Below are 21,997 nucleotides of genomic sequence, written 5' to 3'. Positions count from 1 at the left end.
TCCCCCATGGTCTTCTGTTAAGCTTCTCAGGATCCACATATGAGTGAAAACATATGGTATCTGTCTTTCTCTGCCTGACTTATTTCACTTAGCATAATACCCTCCAGTTCCATCCATGTTGCTGCAAATGGCAGGATTTCATTCTTTCTCATTGCCAAGTAGTATTCCACTGTATATATAAACCACATCTTCTTTATCCATTTGTCAGTTGATGGACATTTAGGCTCTTTCCATAATTTGGCTATTGTTGAAAGCACTGCTATAAACATTGGGATACAAGTGCCCCTATGCATCAGTACTCCTGCATCCCTTGGGTAAATTCCTAGCAGTGCTATTGCTGGGTCACAGGGTAGATCTATTTTTAATTTTTTGAGGAGCCTCCACACTGTTTTCCAGAGCGGCTGTATATTCTGCTCTTTTTCACTTAACAATGTATGTGGGAGCTCATAATATATATGTACATGGAGCTGGCTTGGTCTTTAAAAATATTTTTATGGTATTTCTTTGTATGGATGTTCCATAATTTATTTAATCAGTTCCATCTTTGTTGATATTAAGTTGTTTCCAATCTTTTTTTTTTCTGGTATAAACAATGCTACAGTGAATTTCTTTGTACATTCACTTTGCCTACATGTGCAAGTATATGTAGAATATATTTTACTGGAAACAGAATTGCTGGATCAAAGAGAACATGTATTTTAGAATCAGCTTACCAAGTTCCATGAACACCTTGCTGGGATTGTGATTATAATTTTATTGAATCTATAAATCATTTTGGGGAGAACTGGCATCTTTATGTTATTATCCTATTCATAAAAATAATAGATTTCTTTATTTAGATCTTTATTGTCTCTTAATTTATATAGAAGAGTGATAAGCCCAAATAAGTCAATATCTTCTAGAGACACAAAGTACGGAGGAGAGACTTGTCCTATCAGCAATTGGGACTTATTATGCAGCTATAGTTATCAAGATAACATGGTATAGGGGCAGGGATAAAAAATTTGAACACTGGATAGAATAGAGATTCCAGAAACAGATTCACTTATCTGTCATGGCAGATCAGTGGTGAAAAGAAGGATTATTCCACAAATGGATCTGAAAAAAAAAAAATGTTCATATTGGGAAAAAAAATGGAACTCATCCCTACCTCACACCACAGATAATTAACCCAGATGGATCCCAGACTTACAGGTCAAGAGAAAAACTTTATAAGTTTTGATATAAAATATAGTAAATATTATTCTGATTTTGGGAGATAAAAGAATATCTTAAACAAAAAGTGTTAACTAGAAAGAAAATATTGATACATTTACTTCTATAAAATTAAGAACTGTTCATCAAAGACACTGGAGAAAAAAGTGAAAATGCAAGTTATAAGTTGTCTGTATTGATATTGCTATATCAACTTTTTTATTAGCATTTCCTCAGCGTGTGTGTGTGTATGTGTGTGTGTGTGTGTATGTATGTGTGTGTATATATATATATATATATGATATATATATATATTCCCTTCCTTTTCAGTCATTATAGGTGATTTATTTATCTTTAGGTATATCATTTGTGATTGGTGTGTAGCTGGATTTTAAAAATCCAATTTGATAGTCTCTTTTTGTATAGTTGGTAAAGTAACCTGTGTAGTGGGCTGAATGGTGACCCCTAAAAAGAGATGTCCATTTCCTGACCTCAGAGCCTGTGAATGTGACCACATTTGGAAAAAGGATCTTTGTGGATGTAAGCTAAGGGTTTTGAGATGAGATCATCCTGGATTATCCAGATGGACCCTAAACCCAATGACACGTGTCCTTATAAGAGACACACAAGGGACAGACAAAGAAAGAAGGCCATGAGAAGGAGGCAGGATTAGAATTATGTAGCCACAGGGTGCCTGGGTGGCTCAGTCCATTGAATATCTGACTCTTGATTTTGGGTCAGGTCACAATCTCACGGTTTGTGAGTTTAAGCCTCACGTTGGGCTCTGCACTGGCAGCGCAGAGCCTGCTTGTGGTCCTCTCTCTCTGCCCCTTCCCTGTTTGCTTGTGCACTCTCTCTTTCTCTCAAAATGAATAAAATAAATATGAAAAAAAAGAAGAAGAATTATGTACCCACAAGTCAAAGGTGGAAGCTGCAAAGGAAGGGTTCTCTCTTAGAGCCTTCAGGGAGCATGACCTTGCTGAGACCTTGATTTTGGACTTCTGGCTTCCAGCACACTGAAAGAGTAAATTTTAGTTGTTTTAGGCTACCAAGTTTGTGGTAATTTGTTATAGCAGACCTGGAAAACCAATATAACCTATTTACATATATTGTGATAAATAGGACAGTTGGATTTATATTTAACATTGTTTTGTGTTTTGTTTACCGTCTTTTTTTCTGCTTCATTTTCTTTCCTGCTTTCTGTTGGATTGATAAGGTTTTCTGCATTCTTTTACTTCCTTTTGTGCTGATTGTATTTCTGTTTTTCTAATGGTTGGCCTTCAAGTTTTAGCAGAAATAATTAATCTTATAGAAAGCCTAGTCACAAAACAAGAATCTTAACATGATTTAACTGCCCAATTAACATAAAGCCCACCTAATACTGATTCCTATAATTTGTTTCACTTTTTTTGTACATAAAAAGTTAACGGTTTTATCGTGTCTTGAACCCCACAGCTTTCCTCATTTTTCTTGCTAAAGAACACATTTAATGTATAATAATCTCTTTTAGTCTTGGTGTCATAGAAACGATTTTGTCATCACTCCCCTCCCTGCCCCCCTTTCTTCACTCTCCTACCAGCCAGCCCAGTGGATCCACCCAGCTCTCTTAGTCCTCAACAGGTCTTATCTGGCAGTTCCTGCCCCATGGTGATATTGAAGCAATGGCAAATATGCTGTCAGGCTGTCAGTGGATAGCTTGATTTAATTCCTGGTCATGAACCATGCTGTGTTCTTTGCCTCCCTAGGACCACAGCTTCATGCAAGCCTTGTACCAGGCTCAGTTGGCAATGGTTTTTCAGCCTTCCTGTCACAGATGTAGGAGCCCTGGTGCAGCCTCTGTTTTCCGGTGATGACCCTGGCTGCATAGGGTCCTGCTTAGACTCGGTGACCCTACAAAAGAGAAAATCCCAGCTGCCCTGGCAGGCCCCGAGCCCAGTTTGCCAGCTTCTGTAGCTGAGGTTTACACCTTGTGTTCCCACTGCATGGAGATATTTAATTTGTTTTTGAAATTGGCCATGCTTGTTAAACTTTCCGTTCGTGGATTTTGTCCATTATTGCTGCTTGAAAAAAAGGGAGAACCTCAATGCGTGAACTTTCAGAACCATATTCTTTAATTTTCCAGAAAAAAAATGTAAAGCATTAGAGTTCCTTAACATTTTGGTTCAATTCTACCTGGGAAAACATGTCAGCCTTTTTGGTGGAAGACAGCTGACTAAATCTTTAAAACTTAATGTTTTCTAACTAATGTTCTGTTTAGATATTTCTCTCTTTTCTAAGGCTAGTATTAGACATTCATGTTTTCCTGGAAAGTCATCTTATGTCATTTTGAAACTGAACAAATACGACATATAATTATTTTAGTTTTCTCTAAGTCTGAGATTATTCTCATCACTCCTCTTTGTCTTTTTTATGCTTTCTCATTTTTTTTTTCTTGATTAGGTTGTTTTTCATCCTAAACAACCCTGCTTACTTCTTATAATTTTTTCCTTTCTGATACATCAAAATCTATATTAGTTTTTCTTTCTGCCCTCCTTGTGTTTATTCTATTATTTTATTTTTAAAAAAAATTTTAATGTTTTTATTTATTTTTGAGACAGAGAGAGACAGAGCATGAGCAGGGGAGGGGCAGAGACAGAGGGAGACACAGAATCTGAAGCAGGCTCCAGGCTCTGAGCTGTCAGCACAGAGCCCGACGTGGGGCTCGAACTCACAGAGTGTGAGATCATGACCTGAGCTGATGTCAGACGCCCAACTGAATGAGCCACCCAGGCACCCCTATTCTATTATTTTCTAATTTCTTGAATTAGATTAATTTTCATTTTTTAGTATTTATATTTTTAAGTAATCTCTACACCCAATGTAGGGCTTAAACTTACAAACCTGAGATCAAAAGCCAGTCAAGGTGCCCCTAGTATTTATAAATATTCATGTATTTAGCTATGAATTTTTCTCTCTACACTATTTTATTCATATCTCGTAAGTCTGAATATGAAGTGTTTCATTATGGTTATTTTCTATATATTCTATGATTTTTGTTTCGATTTCCTGTTTGATTTAACAGTTGTGATGGTTGCTTGTTTTCCTTTGCTTTCTAGTTTTGTCATTTATTGTTAGTTTCCATGTACTGCTACTGGAGAATGTTATATCTTGTGCGGTTCTTGAGAAGATACTGACTATCCGTTCTGTGAGCTCAATGCATGAAATGTGTCTTAAATATTTTATGTAGGTCTTCTCTCAGCTTATTTATTATTTTATGAACTTTATCTGTCATAGGTTGAGATAAAGTCTCCTATTTCTACCTCTTTTATTTCTTTGTATTTTTTGCTTTGTGAATTTGAATGGTATTGTAATTGGTATATAAATATATATAAGGCTTTCCTTGGATAGTTTTCTCCTTACTATAAATTGCCTTTATTTGCCCCCATTTAATGTGTTTTTTTTGCCCTGAATTCTATTAAGTGATAATTTTTTCTTTCTTTTTATTTATATAGCCCAGAATTTTACCCCATATCTCGATTTTAAACTTCCTTGGTTATCACGTTTTGTGTCTGCTCATTCCTGCAAATGGCTGAGTTTTGCTTTGTGATCTTGTCTGAGTATTTTCATTTTAATAAGTTTATCCATTGAAATTTATTCAAAACAACTGATTCACTTGATGTTTTTAATAGCCTTTTATATTACAATATGTTGTTCATTCCTTTAAAAATCTTATTATTATGTGATTTGTGTTTTCTGTATTTCATTTTGTCACACATCTCCTGATGATTTGAAAGGTTTTTTAGTTGACTTTTAGTTATTTTAATGACTAGTGTTTTCAAAGTCATAGTGGTTTAATTTTATATAAATAATCTTCTTTTTCTTCAGATAGCAATGATCAATTCTTGATTATGTACAATCAAAAAGTTAGTATGTGTCTACCTCTTCCCAGCTTGCCTATCAAGTTTCTCCCTTCTATCACCAATTTTTCGTTAATTGTATTGTACTGTGGTTGTTAGCTCTTCTAGCATGTATGTCTAAATATCCTTTAAATATCCTTTACCTGTCCTTATATAACTTTATACCCTTAAAACCCGTTTACATCTGTTAGTTGACTTATCAGTTTTAATACCGTTTGAACTCAGGTTATAAAAGACGAGCTACTCAGTACAGCTAAACTAGTCCATGCCTTCTGTCCTCTTCTCCTCCAGGCACTTATTAGTTACATTATTTCTAAGTTATCATGGCTAATAAAATGTACATGATTTCTAAAGTTGTTACAGGAGTGAGTCTACCTGAAAAAAAAATTCAGTCCTCACCCCTAGTCTTTTTTTCCTGTTCATCTTGCATTTGGCTGGGATTGCCTACAGCTTCTTTAATAAGGCTTCTGGGCCTTATGTTCCCTGTATGTTCAAAATTATTTGTTTGCTTTTATTTTTGAAAGAAGAATTGGAAGGGTACAGATTTTTTACTTCACTGAGGAATTTGTAGGCATTGCCCAGCTGTTACCCAGGTTGGTGCTGCAGTGGAGAACCATGTGGCCAGCCCTAATTTCTCCCATCATGGTGATTTTTTTTTTTTTTTTTACACGGAAGGCCTCAAATATTTCTTATTTCTCTTTGGTGCTCAGTAGACCTTCTAATTTCAGTGTTGATTCTTCCACATCAAATATTCCTGGGATATGAAGGGTCTGTCAGGCTGTGGTTTGAGGCTTTTAGTTTTTTTAAAAAGGACTTCTGGAATTGTATTCTTAAAGTTTTTTTTTTTTTCTCAATTTCTTTGGTCTTCTTCTTGGGATGCCAGTTTTGTATAAGCTTAATTCCATCATCTTCCAACTTGTCATCTACTCCTTTTTTAAAAATCAACTCCATTACAAAATAATTTATATACAATAAAAGGTTACATTTTAAGTTTACAGTTGGATGAGTATCAAAAACATGTACACCTGTATAACCACAACAGTCAATATGGAATATTTTCATTATTCTAACAAGTCCCCTTTTGCCCCATCTCAATTTCCACCTCCCATCTTCGGCCCCAAGTAACCATTGCTCTGCTTTCTATCACCATAGATTAGATTTGTCTTTCCTTGAGTTTCATAAAAATGGAATCACATAGTATGTACTTTTCTGGCTGGCTTCTTCCACTCAGTAAAATATTTTTGATATTGATCTACTTTGTTGCATGTGTCAGTAGGTTGTTCCCTTTTAATCCTGAGTAGTATTCCAGTGTATAAAAACACCAACCACAATGTGTTTAGTCATCCACCTAATTGGGCGGTTACAAGCCTGGGGCTATTATGAGTAAAACTTGTATGAGCATTCATGAACAAGTCTTTGTGTGTATGTAGGCTTTCATATTTCTTGTGGAAACACCTAGAAGTTAAACTGTTGGATCATGTTTAACTTACAAAAAAACCGTCAAACAGTTTTCCAAAGAGGTATCATTTTTACATTTTCATCAGCACTGTATGAGAGTTCCAGTGTCTCCACATCATCACCAACATCATCTCTCATGTCAAATTAAGAAATGTTAGTCATCCTAATGGGTGCAGTGGTATCTCATTATAATTTTCCCCAATCCTTTCTTCAAAATTTTAGCATTCACTATTATTGTTTCACTTATTATTTTACCAGAATACATAGATGAAATGTAAACTTAAATCATTCTAATTACAGTTCAAAGGAACTCTCTACAATTTTTTTTAAATGTAAACTTTTATTTTAGGACAACTTAAATTTACAGAACTATTGCAAAGATCATACAGAGAGTTCACATACACTCCACATCTCCTTATTATTAACAGCTAACACTAATATAGTATACTCAGTTAACCGACCAAAATTGATTCATGATTAACTAAAGTTGGTACTTCATCCAGATTTCCTTAGCGTTGACCTAATGTCCTTTTCTGATTTCAGAATCCCATTCAAGATACATATTACATTTAGTAGTCCTGTCTCTTTAGGGTTCTCTTGGCCCTCCCTCTTGCCCTTCCCACTCAAATAGTGAGGATCCTGGCCCCCACCATAAACTACCATTTACTTATTGTTCAAATCCAGTGTATATGTATAGTGGCACCAGAATTGTTATCCCATACCCCCAGAGGGAACAACTTTATCAACTAGAGTACAGGGCTTATGTACACTTTCTTGTGCCTATAATCATAAAACTACTAATTTCCAAAGTTACTTAGGTCAGCACCTTTTCCTTCCACCCCGTTGCTTCATACATGTGTAAAACAGTTAGGCTTCTTTTGTCACATTCTACATTCTATCCTGGGATCCCCCTTAAATGATTTTTTAAAAATTTTACATACATTAAAGCTCACTCTTTGTGCTATAAAGTTCTGTGGGTTTTGACAATTGCATGGTATCATTCATTCACTATTACAGTATCATATACAATAATTTCTTCACCCTAAAAAAGTCTCCAGTGTCACTTCCTCCATTTCCCCCAAACCTCTCACAACCACCAATGTCTTTACCACCTCTTTTTGATCAAAGTGTTTTGCCTTTTGTAGACTCTTCCACTTAGCAATATATAATTAAGATTCATCCATGTCTTTTATGGCTTGGATTGTTCATTTCTTTTGATTGCTGAATTATGTCCCACTGTATGTATGTGCCATGGTTTGATTATCCATTCACCTATTGAAGGACATCGTGGTGGCTTCCCTTTTCTGGTAATTCTGAATACAGGTGCTATAAACATTCCTATGCAGATTTTTGTGTGTGCACAAGTTTTCGAATACAGTGGATGAATCTCTAGCAGCACAGTTGCTGGATAGAATGGTAGGACTATGCTTAATTTTGTAAGAAACTGCCAGACTGTCTTCCAAAGTAGCTGTACCATTTTGCATTTCCACTAGCAATGAATGAGAAGTCCCTTTGCTTCATACCCTCACCAGTGATTTATATTGTCAGCTAGGAGTCTTGCCATTCTAAAGGTATGTACTAGCATCTCATTGTTGTTTTATTTTGCAACTTACTAATGACAAATGATGTTGAGCATCTTTTCATATGCTTATTTGACATCTATGTGTCTTTGTTGAGGTGTCTGCTCAGATCTTCTGCCCATTTTAAACTGAGTTGTTTGTTTTCTTATGATGGAGCTTATGAATTGCTTGCGTATGCTGAGCACAAGCCTTTTATCGGATGTGTGTTTTGCAAATATTTTCTTCCAGTTTGTGGTTGTCTTTCACAAAGCAGATTTTTCAATTTTAATAAATTTTCTTTCATGGCTCACGAGTTTAGTGTTGTGTCTGGAAACTCATTGCCAAACCTAGATTTTCTCCTGTTTTCTTCTAGATGTTTTTGGTTTTGAATTTTACATTTAGGTCTGTAATTCAGTTTGAGTTACATTTTGTGAAAAGTGTAAATCTGGGTCTAGGTTCATTTTTGTTTGCATGTGGACATACTGTTGTCCCAGCGCCATTTGTTAAAAAGATTGTTTTTGCTCTACTGGATCTCCTTTCCTTTTTTGTCAAAGATAAGTTGACTCTATCTGTGTAAGCCTATTTCTGGGTTTCCTAATTTGTTCCATGAATTAACATGTCTATTCTTTCACCAATACCACACTACCTTGATTACTGAGATTTATAGTATGTCTTGAAATTGGGTAGGTGAGTTCCCCAATTTTGTTCTTCTTTTTTAAGATTGTTTTGGCTACTCTAGATGTTTTGCCTTTCCACTATAAATGTTAGAATGAATTTTGGTTATATCTACAAAATAACTTCCTAGGATTTGGATTAGGATTGCATTGCATCTATAAATTAAGCTGGGAAAATGGACATCTTAACAATACTGAGTTTCTAATCCATGAGCATGGAATATCTCTTCATTTATCTAGATCTTCTTTGCCTTCTTTTATCAGAGTATTGCAGTTTCTTCATGAAGATACCAAACCTATTTTGTTAAGTTATGTGTTATGGTCCAGAATGTGGTCTTGGGTGAATGTTCCACATAAGTTTGAGAAGAATGCATATTCCGCTCTTGTTGGATGGAGTACTCTAGAAATGTCAAATAGATTGAGGTGATTGATAATGCTGTTCAAGCCACATGTCCTTATGATTTTCTGTCTGCTTTATTTATCAGTTACTGGAAACAGGGGTACTGATCAAACAAACTGTAACAGTGAATTTGTCTATTTCCCACTCAGTCCTATCAGTTTTTGATTTATGTATTTTGATGCTTTCTTGTTAGGTGCCTTCACATTAAGGATTGTTTTGTATTCTTAGACAACAGACTCCTGTATTATTATATGTCTCATATTATTCCTGATAATTTTCCTTGTCCTGAAACCTGTTTTGTTTGAAATTAATATAGCTACTATATCTTTCTTTTCTTTCTTTTTGAGACAGAGAGAGCACACAAGTGGGGGAGAGAGGTAGAGGGAGAGAATCTTGAGCAGGCTCCATTCCATGACCCTGGGATCATGACCTAAGCCAAAATCAAGAGTCAGAAGCTCAATGGACTGAGCCACCCAGGCGCCTACATCTTTCTTTTGGATACTGTTAGAATAGTATATCTTTTCCATCCCATTATTTTCCCCTCCCTGGTAGCTATGCTAAAAACATGGCAACCTTTTTGCTTCCTTCTGTCCTATTTCTCAGGTGCTCCAAATAATCAGATGAAACCTTCCATACTATGCATTTTTTTTTTTTAGCTAGTCATGTTATACTTCATAGGATATACAATTTTTATAGGAAGGTATATGTACTCACAAGCTGACTCAATGCTCTTTGCAGAGACAATTTCCTTCCTTCCTTCCTTCTTTCTCTCATTTCCTCCTTCGTTTCCTTCTTCCTTCCTTCCTTCCTTCCTTCCTCCCTTTCTTTCTTCAAGTATAATTAACATACAGTGTTAGTTTCATTGTTTTTGTCTTTATGATGTGTGTAAACATTTTCTTGTCTTTGCAGATTGCATTCTTCTGTAGAGTAGTGGTTTGCAAGATAGCTTAAGAAAAAAATAGGAAACTTATTTTAAAGATATTAGGTATATTTAGGGAGCCTGGGTGGCTCAGTCGGTTGAGCGTCCGACTTTGGCTCAGGTCATGATCTCACAGTTTGTGAGTTCGAGCCCCATGTTGGGCTCTGTGCTGACAGCTCAGAGCCTGGAGCCTGCTTCGGATTCTGTGTCTCCCTCTGTCTCTGCCCCTAACCCACTCACATTCTGTCTCTGTCTCTCTCAAAAATAAAAAACATTATGGGGCACCTGGGTGGCTCAGTCGGTTGAGCATCCGACTTCAGCTCAGGTCACGATCTCATGGTTTGTGGGTTCGAGCCCCGAGGCGGGCTCTGTGCTGACAGCTCAGAGCCTGGAGCCTGCTTCAGATTCTGTGTCTCCCTCTCTTTCTGCCCCTTCCCTGCTCATACTCTGTCTCTCTCTGTCTCTCAAAAATGAATTAACATTAAATAAATAAATAAATAAATAACATTAAAAAACATTTAAAAAAATACTAGGTATATTTAAGAACACAGAGCTAGATAGTGACAATATCAGGACCAGATCATTTATTTTTAATCTCTCTGAATCTTTACATTTAAGGCAAGTTTCTTACAACATACAGTTGGGTCTTTTTTTTTTTTTTTTTTTTTTAATCTACTCTGACAATTTCTCTCTTAATTGGTATATTTAGACAATTCATATTAAAAGTGATTATTGGCAGAGCTAGATTAATAACACATTTACAACTGCAGTCTGTTCGTTGCAGTTGTTCTGTTTCTTTTTCTTCTGCCTTATCTGGTTTTAACTGAGCATTTTATAAGGTTTCATTTTATCTCCTCTATTATAATATTAATTATATTTCTTTTTAAACTTTTTACAGTTGCCCTAGTGTTTCCAAAACACATTTTAACTAAGTGCAGTCCACATTCAAGTCACACTGTGTAGCTCCTGTACAGGGAAGGCACATTCTAACAGAGTACTCTGTGAATTCATCTCACTCACCCCAAGGATACTGCTGCCACTTACTTCACTCATTCATATGTTATAACCACCCAATATATCATTATTATTAATTTAAACAGTAATTCTTAAGATGAAGAAAAATAAAAATAGGAGATTTTCTTTTACCTTCATTTATTCTTCCTTCTTTGTATGGATGCAAGTTTCTGTCCTGTACAATTTTCTTCTGCTGGAAGAACGTATTTTTTAAATATTTATTTTTTCTTTTGAGAGAGAGAGCACGAGTTGGGGAGATATATATACAGAGAGAGACAGAGGATCTGAAGTGGGCTCCGTGATGATAGCAGAGAGCCTGGTGTGGGGCTCAAACTCACAAACTGTGAGATCATGACCTGAGCTGAAGTCAGATGTTCAACTGACTGAGCCACCCAGGCACTGCTGGAAGAAAATAGTTTAATATTTCATATAGGGCTGGTCTGGCAAGCCACATATTCCCTCAATTTTTATTTGTTTGAGAAAGCCTATTTCTTCTTCACTATTGAGGGATAATTTTGCAGAATATAGAATTCTAGGTTGGTGGCTTTTCTCTTTCAACATCTTTGATATTTCATTCTGCTTTCCTCCTGCTTGCTTGGTTTCTGGTGAGAAGTTGACTGTAGTTCTTATCCTCTGTGAGTAAGGTCTTTTTTTCCATTCTGGACTTTTTCCAGATTCACTCTTTAGTTTTCTGTAATTTGAGTATGATAGGCCCAGGTGTCATTTTTTTGGTATTCATTCTGCTTGTTCCCCAAGATTTTTGGATCTGTGGTTTGGTGTCTGTCATTAATTTTGGAAAGTTCTTGGCATTATTTCAAATATTTCTTTAGCTCTGTTCTTTCTTCTTCTGATATTCCAATTACACGTCTGGTACACATTTCAAAATTGTGAGATTGTTTCATGGTTCTTAGATGTTCTGTTCTGGTTCTTTGTTTTGTCTTTGCATTTCTATTTGGGAAGTTTCTATTGACCCATTTTCAAGCTTACTGATTCTTTCCTTGGCCATGTTGCGTCCACTTATGAGCCCATCAAAAGCAATCTTAATTGATGTTAGAGTGTTTTTTATCTCTAGAATTTCCTCCTGATTCTTTCTTAGAATTTCTATCTCTCTTATATTTGCCATCTCTTCTTGCATGTTGCCTACTTTTCCCATTAGAGCCTCTTTTATTTTTAAGTTGAGTTGTTATTTATTTTGAGAGAGAGAGAGCAAGTAGGGGAGGGAGACAGAGAGAGAGGGAGAGAGAGATGGAGGGAGAGAGAGGGAGAGAGAGAGAGAGAGAGAGAGAGAGAGAGAGAATGAATCCCAAGCAGGCTCTGCGCCATCAGCACAGAGCCGGATTCAGGGCTCGAACTCACAAACTGTAAGATCATGACCTGAGCCTAAATCAAGAGTCAGAAGCTTAACTGACTGAGTCACCCAGGCAGCCCTCCCATTAGAGCTTTTAACATGAATCATGGTTATCTTAAAATCTCTGCCTGATAATTCCAACATCTGTGTCATATCAGAGTCTGGTCCTGATGCTTGATCTCTTCAGACTTTTTTCTTGCCTTTGGTGTGCCTTGGAATTTTTGGTTGAAATCCAGACATATTGTATTGAGTAACAGGGACTGAGCCTTTAGTGTGAGGATTATGTATTTCTGGCTAGGAGGTGGACTCTGTTTAATGTTTCCTGTAGCTACAGGTGCCATTTATCTTCTCTCTTGACTTTGGGCTTCCCTAAGTATTCCTCATCTGTGAAGTGAAAGTTGGTATGTATCTTGCAGCTCTTTCTAATAATTCCAGTTACTCTGCTGGAGCACTGTTGGAGAGGTGGTAAAGTGTGAGGGAAGAACATTCTGTGACCTCATTGAGAGCTCAGCATTCATGTGAGTTATGCCTCTGGCCTATGACCTTCACAAGTGATTCTCTACTGGCATAGATTTTCCTCTCTAAGTGAGACTGGAGGTTAGAGGGGGCTGAAGGGGGAGCAATGGCTTTCCCCCAGGTGGGATCAGGCTCTGATGTAGGTTTTCTCCCTGGAGCATAGTCTTTGTTATGGGCAACGCTCTGGGTTGAGTAACAATGGTTACTCTTCCCCTGCCCCTGCCAGAGTCATTAGGAGATTTTTATAACATCTTCATCTGATAACCTGATGGGGTTATGGAAGGTAAAGCCCACAAAAGTGTGAAGCCCCCCTAAAACTGAAGGCCCCCAAAGTTTCTCACTTTCAGGCTAGTCTACACTCACTCTCTAGAAATTCATCAAAATTACCTTTAAATTTTCCTATTGGTTTATGGCTCCAGCAGCTTCTGCTCCAGGTAAGCAGATCTTAGATGTGTCTCTGGATTTTCCTGTTTCTCTAGATTTCAAGGTGGCAGTTTGCTCTGCTGTTATAGACTGAATATTTGCATTGATCTCCCCCTCCCCCCCCCCCCAATTATATGTTAAAACTCTAACATCCAATGTGCTGATGTTAGGAGGTAGGCCTTTGGGAGTCTATTAGGTTGTGAAGGTGGAACTTTCGTGAATGAGATTGGCGCCCTTATAGAAGGGACTCAGACAGCTCACTTGCCCTCTTTCCACCCTGTGTGAGGACCCAGTGAGAAGTGGCAGTCTGCCACCTGGAAGAGGGCTCTCACCAGAACCTGCCCACACTGGCACTGATCTCAGACTTTCAGCCTCCAGAACTGCGAGAAATAAATTTCTGGTGTTTACAACCATCTTTGTTACAGCGGTCTGCCTGCAGACTTCGTTCTCTGCTGGGTTCAAAAAAAAAGTAGATTTTCAGGTGACTCAGTTTTTGCTTAATGTAAGAATAGGAATGACGGACTCCAAGCTCTTTACATGTGGGAGCTGAACCTGAAGTCCCCTAATCCTTTCTACCACTCTGATCACATGTTTTTCATGTAAAGGATCCTAGATAAGCTCTCACAAATGTAACCATTACATAGAAGGGACTGGGCTCTCATGAGTACAATTAAAAAACAGCTCTTTCTCCCATTGTCCCTTCAGGTATGACCGTGCACTAGTTCTTGCCCCAGCTCCAGGTGAAATCTCAGGCAGGATTAATAACTTTCTCACTGGTATTAGATTAAAATTTTTAAAAACTTGAGATATAATTCAAATACCACAAAACTCACGCTTTTAAGGTGTGTGATTCAGTGGTTTTTGGTATATTCACGAGTTTTAGCAACAATCACCACTATCTAACCCCAAAACATTTTCATCATCTCAGAAAGAAAATCCACACTCATTAGAAGTCACTCCCCAGTTACTTGCCAATGCCCCCAATCCCTGGCAACCACTCATCAATTGTCTCTGTGCTCTGACTATTGGACGTCTCATATAAATGGAATTATACAATATGTGACCTTTGTGTTTGGCTTTTTTTCACTTAGCACAATATTTTCAAGTTTTCTCAGTACTTCATTCCTTTTATGGCTGAATAATATTCCATTGTATGGATATACCATGATTTGCATATCCATTCACTAGTTGATAGACATTTGGGTTGTTTCCACTTCTTGGCTATTATGAATAATGCTGCTGGGAACATTCTTAGACAGTTTTTTGTGTGGACACCTGTTTTCAATTCTTTTGTGTACACACATAGCTAGGAGCAAAATTACTGGGTTATATGGTAACTCTATGTTCAAATTTTTGAGGAACTGCCACTGTTAGATTTTTTTTAAAGTCTTCCAGGCATCTATAAGAACAGCAAGTCTTGGGGCGCCTGGGTGGCTCGGTCAGTTAAGCGTCCGACTTCAGCTCAGGTCATGATCTTGTGGTTCGTGAGTTCCAGCCCCGTGGTGGGTTCCGTGCTGACAGCTTGGAGCCTGGAGTCTGCTTCAGATTCTGTGTCTCCCTCTCTCTCTGTCCTTCCCTTATTTGTACTCTGTCTCTCTCTCTCTCAAAAAAATAAACATTAAAAAAATTAAAAAAAAAATAACAGCAAGTCTTGTTTTAGTGATTTAAAAATACAGAATAGGAGCACCTGAGTGGCTCAATTGGTTAAGCATCAGGCTCTTGGTTTCAGCTCAGGTTATGATCTCATGGTTCGTGAGCTCAAGCCCCATCCTGGGCTCTGCACTGGCTGTGCGGAGCCTGCTTGGGATTCTTTTTCCCTCTCTCTCAAAAATAAATAAATTGTTAATAAATAAATAAAAAAGTAAAAGTGCAGAATAATAGTTTAAAAATCCAAGCTCTTACCTAATTTACTAATTACAGTTCCTTGCCTTCTTCACTTTGGTCTGGACCCAAGCCTGGAGTAGAGCAAAGGGGGCTTCTATTGTCTCTACTTTACCGGTTCCACTGCCACTTACGGATCATGAATTCTGACTTGAGGTCTGCTGGGAGAGACAATTTGGTGAAAAGGAGGCACAGCCCTACATGGTGAGTTTAATTATCATCTGCACTGCTGCTGATTCTGTCACACGGCACTATGAGAATGTGTTTGGTAATGCCCTTGCGGGGAACTTCCTGTAATTCCTTTTGACCCGGGTAATGTCTCTCATATGCCCAGCCTTTTACAACTCAGTTCTCAATTGTGGGCAGTCTACCAATGTGACAGGGACTACTAATTACTCCCCAATATCAGTTTTCCCCCCCTTCCTCAGAAATAGAGTCCCCAACTAGCTGAACACATGACAACTTAGAGTAATGAAATTTCCCAGCCTTGTAGCTGGCCGTGGCCTATAACCACGTTCTCACCAATAGTATGTTAGTGAGAGTCATGTGTGCAATTCCTGGGACTTGTCCCCAGATTTGGGGAGACTGCTTTTCTCCTTTCTCACAGCTGGCTGCAATGCAGAGGGAATGGATGGAGCTAGAACAATCACGTTGGGCTGTCTGGTACAAGCTATGTGTTGAGTACAGCAGAACGAGACCAAAGGATCCTGGATCCCTAATGACTTGAACCACCATACCAACCCTGGCCTGCTTACATTTGCCTGAGAGAAATTAACTCCTTTCTCTTTTAAGTCTTATGAGAAATTTTCTCTCACTTGTAGCAAACTAAATCCTAACTAATACAATCCTTCTCTAGCTCTCTTGGATTTGCACAAGCAATTCTCTTGCCTGGTGTCCCCATTACAATAGCATGAGGCAGCCTCCTTCTGTGAGTCCACTGGTCCTTGGGGAAACTCACACACCCCTGTCCCTGTCATCGGTAAACATGCACAGCCCTGTCCCTCTCCACTTTCTCAGTCCAATGAGCTCAGCCTCTCTTTTGTTTTCTTAGGCCTGTATCATGCTTCAGATTTGACCCCTGTTGGGCACCCTTGAAGTTCCTCTCTTTTGGGTTGAAGGGAGGAAAGAATTTCCCTCCCCCAGTATCCCTTATAGGTGAGGGGAAGGGAAAATGCCAAAACAACCCAATTCTTCTCTCCAAAGAAATCCTTCCCCTGTGACCTCTCCACCTTCCTTTGTGAATAGAGGTGGGTGATTCCTGAAGTTGACAGAACAGGCTTCATCATCTCAGCATACCCTGCATAGAGGGTCTAGCACTTTGACTTAGGAAGTGAAGATACTCTATTTTCCTCACCTTGGGGCTTTAGTCAAAAAGAAAAAAAAAAGACAGAGGACCCCAAAGCATCCGATTTTAACTTCCTTTTACATCACAGATTATAATCTCTGGTATATCCTCTTTCAGGAACCCTCTACAAGGTTGCCAATTCAGAATGGTTAACGAAGGTGTGCTTTCTTTACATCAATAGTTCAAAATTTTTATGGTCACAAATATCTTTAAGAAGTTTGTGAAAGTTGGGCCTTATCCTCACTCCTGCCCCCCCAAACCCCAAGCTACTTCAAGGACTCTTTTTTTTTTTCTTGATGTATATTTACTTTTGAGAGAGAGAGAGAGAGAGAGAGAGAGAGAGAGAGGCAGAGAGGAGACAGAGGATCTGAAGTGGGCCCTCTGCTGACAGCACAGAGCCCGACGTAGGTCTCAAACTTATGAGCCATGAGATCAGGACCTGAGCCGAAGCCGGATGCTTAACCGACTGAACCAACCAGGTGCTCCCCCTATTCCAAGAATTCTTATACCAAGTCATGCAGAGGCAGGAGTTCTCAGAATATGATCCATGACTGGTTGACTCTGGTCATCTATCCAATGGTCCATGCATGTAGTAACAAGTGGCAGAGCTGGGATTCAAACCTGGGCCCTCTCTCCCCAAAGCTTCACTCCTAACTTCCCATAAAGGCATGTGAGTGGGGCCTTCTTGGGCTGTCTAGCCCATACCAGCCACCAGCTGGACACACATGGCATGGAGCTGCAGAACCGCGTGGCCAAGCCCGCACAGGTTCTTGACCCACAGAGTCATGAGAAATAAATTACTGTCTTAAGCTGCTAAGTTTGGAAGTGGTTCAAGGCAGTAATAGAAACACTTTCCACAATGAGCATCCAGAACGATCAGAACTACTGAATACATGTGAGTTTAAGATTTTCTGAGTGAAAAGTAATAGTTGAGAAAAAACAAGACAAGACTGATGGAGACTCTCACTTTGATCTCCAGCCATTCATCATCAAGCTGCATATAAATCCTGGGTTAAAAAATGACAAATATCATCCCTTTCACAGATTTAAAACAAGTGGGAATAGTTTAAAATATTGTTTTTTTTTTTTGTTTACAAAATTTGTTAACACTCTGTGTTATTTGACCTAAAATTGGTGGACCATGTATGTGTAGTCTTGCACTGATGGATGAAACCAAAAGCCTGAGAAGTATTGCCATGAGGACTTACCCATAAAGCTAGTGGGCATCTTGATCGTATTTCTAAGACATTTGGGGGATGGGGAAAAGCAGCTCCTGGAGAACTAGGTGATAAAAGGCAAGCTACAAAATACTATGGAATATCTGGTCCCACTGACAGACCCATATGCTCCATATACTATGGAGGGGTCGCATGGATAGAACATTAGGTCAAAGAATCAAGTTGGAAAAGTATATGTAGTATGTTTCTCTTTCTGGAGGATATATGTCTACATCTTAAAAACAATGAAAATACAAACATAAAACATTTAAATTGTTATAGAGAACAGGAAAAGAATCAAGACTTAATATAAAATGAAATGAAATTAAAAATTCCTAAAAGCCAAAATGAAATAACTGAGCCTAACTTTATATGTTATCAGCAGAAACCTCACGGAAAACAATTCTAAATTACTGTTCAACTAGTAATTTGACTATATATCCCTAGTGACATGTACTGTATAAAGATTAAAACCACAAGAATGTTAAATTCTCTTCAGTAGTCGTATTGTTGTTGGTATTGCTAGTCAGAGACTGTAGTGCAGGCATTCTGGGATACTAATTATGGTGTTGTTAGGAACTGGGAATTAGGGAGTTGGGTGTGGAAATAGATGTATTGTTGATGAAATTAAGAAACCTTGTAGTCCTGAATTGAAAGTAATAGCATGAACTCATGATATACTCTCCCTTCCTTTCTTCCTCTCTCCCCTTCTCTCTCTCTCCTTCCCCTTCTCGCTTATCTTTAACCAGCAAAAAGACCTAGAAACAATTACCTACTCAGTAGTAATCAGCATTCTTGGACTGTGGTCTTGAAATATCATTTCTCACAAAAAGAAGATGGTGCTCCTTGGAGAAATTGTTGATATTCCTGGGATAGGAAATGTACAATAGGAGACTGGAACATCATGGCATACCTCAAAGCAAAGAAGTTTTCAAGGGCTCCTGGGTTTCTATCCAAAGGACTCAGAGCAAACTTGAATAGTTTCTTTTGGCCAACGATGGGACAGTTTGAACCTCAGAAAGATAATAATTGCAATGGATTGGGACACATGAAATAGGCTTAATTTATGGGTTCATAATAATAACCTCCAAAAGCTCACTGGTCCCCTCACTGGTATCTCATTGGTCTCACTGAAAGTATGCTAGGGAAACAACTCATTATTTTGAGAACTGGTGGGTAAAGGAAAAGAAGCAAGCACTTACCCAGCCTTCACTAAATGAAAATATATCTCTGGGTAGTGAAACAGTTGAGGAAGGGGAGTTCCTCTAAACAGGTGTATCCTAGCTAATAAATGAAGAAGTGATAGAATCAGCATATCACTATTTTGCAACCTCTACTGAAGAAATGGAGCATGGGGCATCAGTGGCTGCTGACATCCCAGAAAGAGAGACAAGATGTATGTGCCTCCAACTGGATGACCACAGCTACTTATGAGTAAATCTTGTTACAAAAATCAAACTTGAATCCAATCAAGCCTTTAGATCTAACTGCAAAGTTACAGAAGATGCAGAGTACAGAGAAGCATGTTAAACTATACTAGGGAAATACAATTGGCCAAGTCCACATTATGGGAAACTAGAGAGCAAATGTCCTGGCTCTTAAATGAATTGTGAATGAAAAAAGAGATAGGGACATGGGACCAGCATACATTATAAGAGACTTAAAAAACATTAACTAATATGAACTATTTGGATTCCAATTAAAATACCTGGGAAAAATATTTATGAGACAATTGGGAAATCTGAACACTAACTGGATATTTAAGGATAAAAAGAGATTATTGTCACTTGTTATTTAGCATGACAATGGTACCCTGATTATGGTTTTTAAAGAGAGTCCTTTTAGTGGTACACATTGAAACATTTGTGGGTGAAATGATATTTTTAAATCCATGATTTCCTTCCCAACAACCTAGGAGGGGAAAGTGGATGGTTACAGATACAAAATCAGTAATGAATTAATAACTGTTGAAACTGAGTGATGGGTACATGGAGGTCCACTATGCTCTTTTCTCCAGTCTTGTAGATATGTGGAATTTTCCATGATTCAAGTTCAAACAATAGATTGTGCATGCATGTGTGTGTGCGCATTTGTGTAACTATATATAGAAAAAAATCTAGAATACTAATTGGTATTAAGACATCCTTCCCATCACATCTGGTTAGAGGGGAATAAAATGGGGGAGAATAATGCCTACCTAGCAGGGTTGGGTGGTGGATTGTTATACAAAGGGGCTACTCCATAGCGCAATCTAAATTTCCTCTTCTAGCAAGATTGATCAAGTTGGTCAGACTCAAAACCATGGGACTTGTGGGGAGGACACCGTGTTCTCATTATCTACCTCCCTGCTCCCTTGATCCTGAATCCAAGAGCCCCCGCTCTAGGAGTGGAGGTGGGGTTGGGGGGAAGGAGACCCCTAGCAGAGTCTGCCTGCTTTGTTCAATTAGTGCCCTCACCTCTTCCTCCTGATCTCTATGAATCCCCTTAGGGACTTGAGAAGACAAGTTAGCTAATCTCATCAGTCATGACATTGATCAGGGTGTTCATTTGTTAATTAATTAGTTAACGCATTCTCCCAGGAGACCTGCCAGCAGGAGTCTGACGGTGGGGACTTGAGGCTGACTGATGGAGAGAAAACTCTTGGAAAGGGCGCTAAAACATTCATATCAGAGGCTCTCTAGAGGTCAGAGGTGTTCTCTTGGTGTTGGCCTCTGTGGACCACTGAGTAGGAGGGAGACCAGGGGCTCCATGGCACCCTATTAAACTGCCACCTTCCACTCACCCTCCACCTCTGCACATGCTTAGCCCCTTTGTGGATGCCTTCAGACTTCCTCTTCCTGTCTCCCTGGTGCCCCACTCTGGATCCCCACTCCTCCTTCAAAACCCTTCTTTGGGTTGCTGAACACTGTTGTTTTTGGCTTTCGTTTGCTGCTCCTACTTCTCTCCATGCCCATCCATGCTTGTTGGTGTCTCTGAAGTTCCATCTCTGGCCCTCTTCCTTCTGTGCATCTCTGGGGGGTGGTGTCACACTCATCCCAATGCCTTTTATCACCGGCGACTTCCCACTCTGCCATGGAAGCTCCTGCCTCTCATCTCCAGTCACATGGCTGACTCTGGTATCTCACAGGCACCCAACTCAGTGTGCTCCAAATGGCACACATCATCCCTCCGCCATCACTGGTTTTCTGCCTGTTGCTCATCTTGGTGGTTCACTACCCACTCGGGTGTCCAAGCCAGGACTTCAGAGCTCCTCCTTGATTCCTTTCTTTCTCTGACTTCCAAAGTCCTGTCAGTTCTAGTTCCTTGCTGTCTCCAACCATGGTCATCATTGTCGTCATCCTCCTTCTCCTCCTCCTCCCCACCAGTCCCACCCCAGACTTTCCATTCATTGTTTAATGTCCACTCACTCTTCCAAAGCCAGCTCTGGCAGTCGCCTCCTCTGGGAAAGCTGTCCTGACTGCTCAGAAGCTCCCATTTTATGATGTCACAGACTGGCTTCCCTTCGGCTGTTATGATAGAGGAATCTAGTCTCACTGAGGCATTAGCTTCTATGAAAAGCATTTAAAGTGAAAACCCTGTAAGTTAAAATTACTCTTGAAGACAACTTAAGCCACTCAGCACTGGAAGAGTTGGCTATTTCTTTGGCTGAGCACCCAATAAGGCAGTATCTTAAATTTAGGACCCAAAACGTATAAAATACAAGACCAGTACCCACAGTTGTCTGAACTCTAGAGACTCACATTACAGCAGAGATTTTCACACTGTGAGAGGCAGGACTATCTAGACTCAAAAGGAGAGTGGAGGTGAGAGCAGAGTTGCCAGCCTTGTTTAAATACTACCCTTCCTCTTCTTTTCCAGTGCTGAACATGTAGTTGAACTTGCCAAAGTTACATATGTGAATGGCAGCCTCTCCCCCACCCCCACCTCTTGTACTGTAACTTCTGTCTTCCCTCCCAATTTTGAGCATTTGATTCATGACTTCATTCTCAGGACTTAGAATGGCTTCCTCCTAGAAGAAACAGAGAATGTTCGTTGAATGGATTAATGGTTTAACTCCATGGACCTCTCTAGAGATGGAGAATTCCACAGATAATGAAACAGCACATTATGCCATCTGAACAAATGAAGTGAACCCACAGGGTCAAGATCTCTA

At 39.0% G+C, this 21,997-nt stretch overlaps 1 long non-coding RNA gene across 5 annotated transcripts; it reads right to left on the bottom strand.

The window, feature by feature from the left end:
- Nucleotides 1-929: 929 nt before the first annotated feature.
- On the bottom strand, nucleotides 930-21,297 carry LOC122225036. Of its 5 annotated transcripts, none has more exons than XR_006205072.1 (6): nucleotides 21,252-21,297; nucleotides 18,617-18,711; nucleotides 15,304-15,443; nucleotides 11,247-11,307; nucleotides 2,110-2,210; nucleotides 930-1,098 (listed from the first exon to the last, which is right to left on the bottom strand). It is a non-coding gene; the product is annotated as an uncharacterized LOC122225036 (long non-coding RNA). The 5 variants fall into 5 exon arrangements; XR_006205075.1 differs by having other exon boundaries at nucleotides 2,106-2,210; nucleotides 15,304-15,440; XR_006205071.1 differs by having other exon boundaries at nucleotides 15,304-15,440.
- Nucleotides 21,298-21,997: the final 700 nt, after the last annotated feature.

This window comes from Panthera leo, chromosome B4 (assembly GCF_018350215.1).
Source record: "Panthera leo isolate Ple1 chromosome B4, P.leo_Ple1_pat1.1, whole genome shotgun sequence".
NCBI classification, from domain to species: domain Eukaryota; kingdom Metazoa; phylum Chordata; class Mammalia; order Carnivora; family Felidae; genus Panthera; species Panthera leo.
Note: the sequence above shows the minus strand (reverse complement) of the source record. Positions and strands in the feature narration are given on the sequence as shown.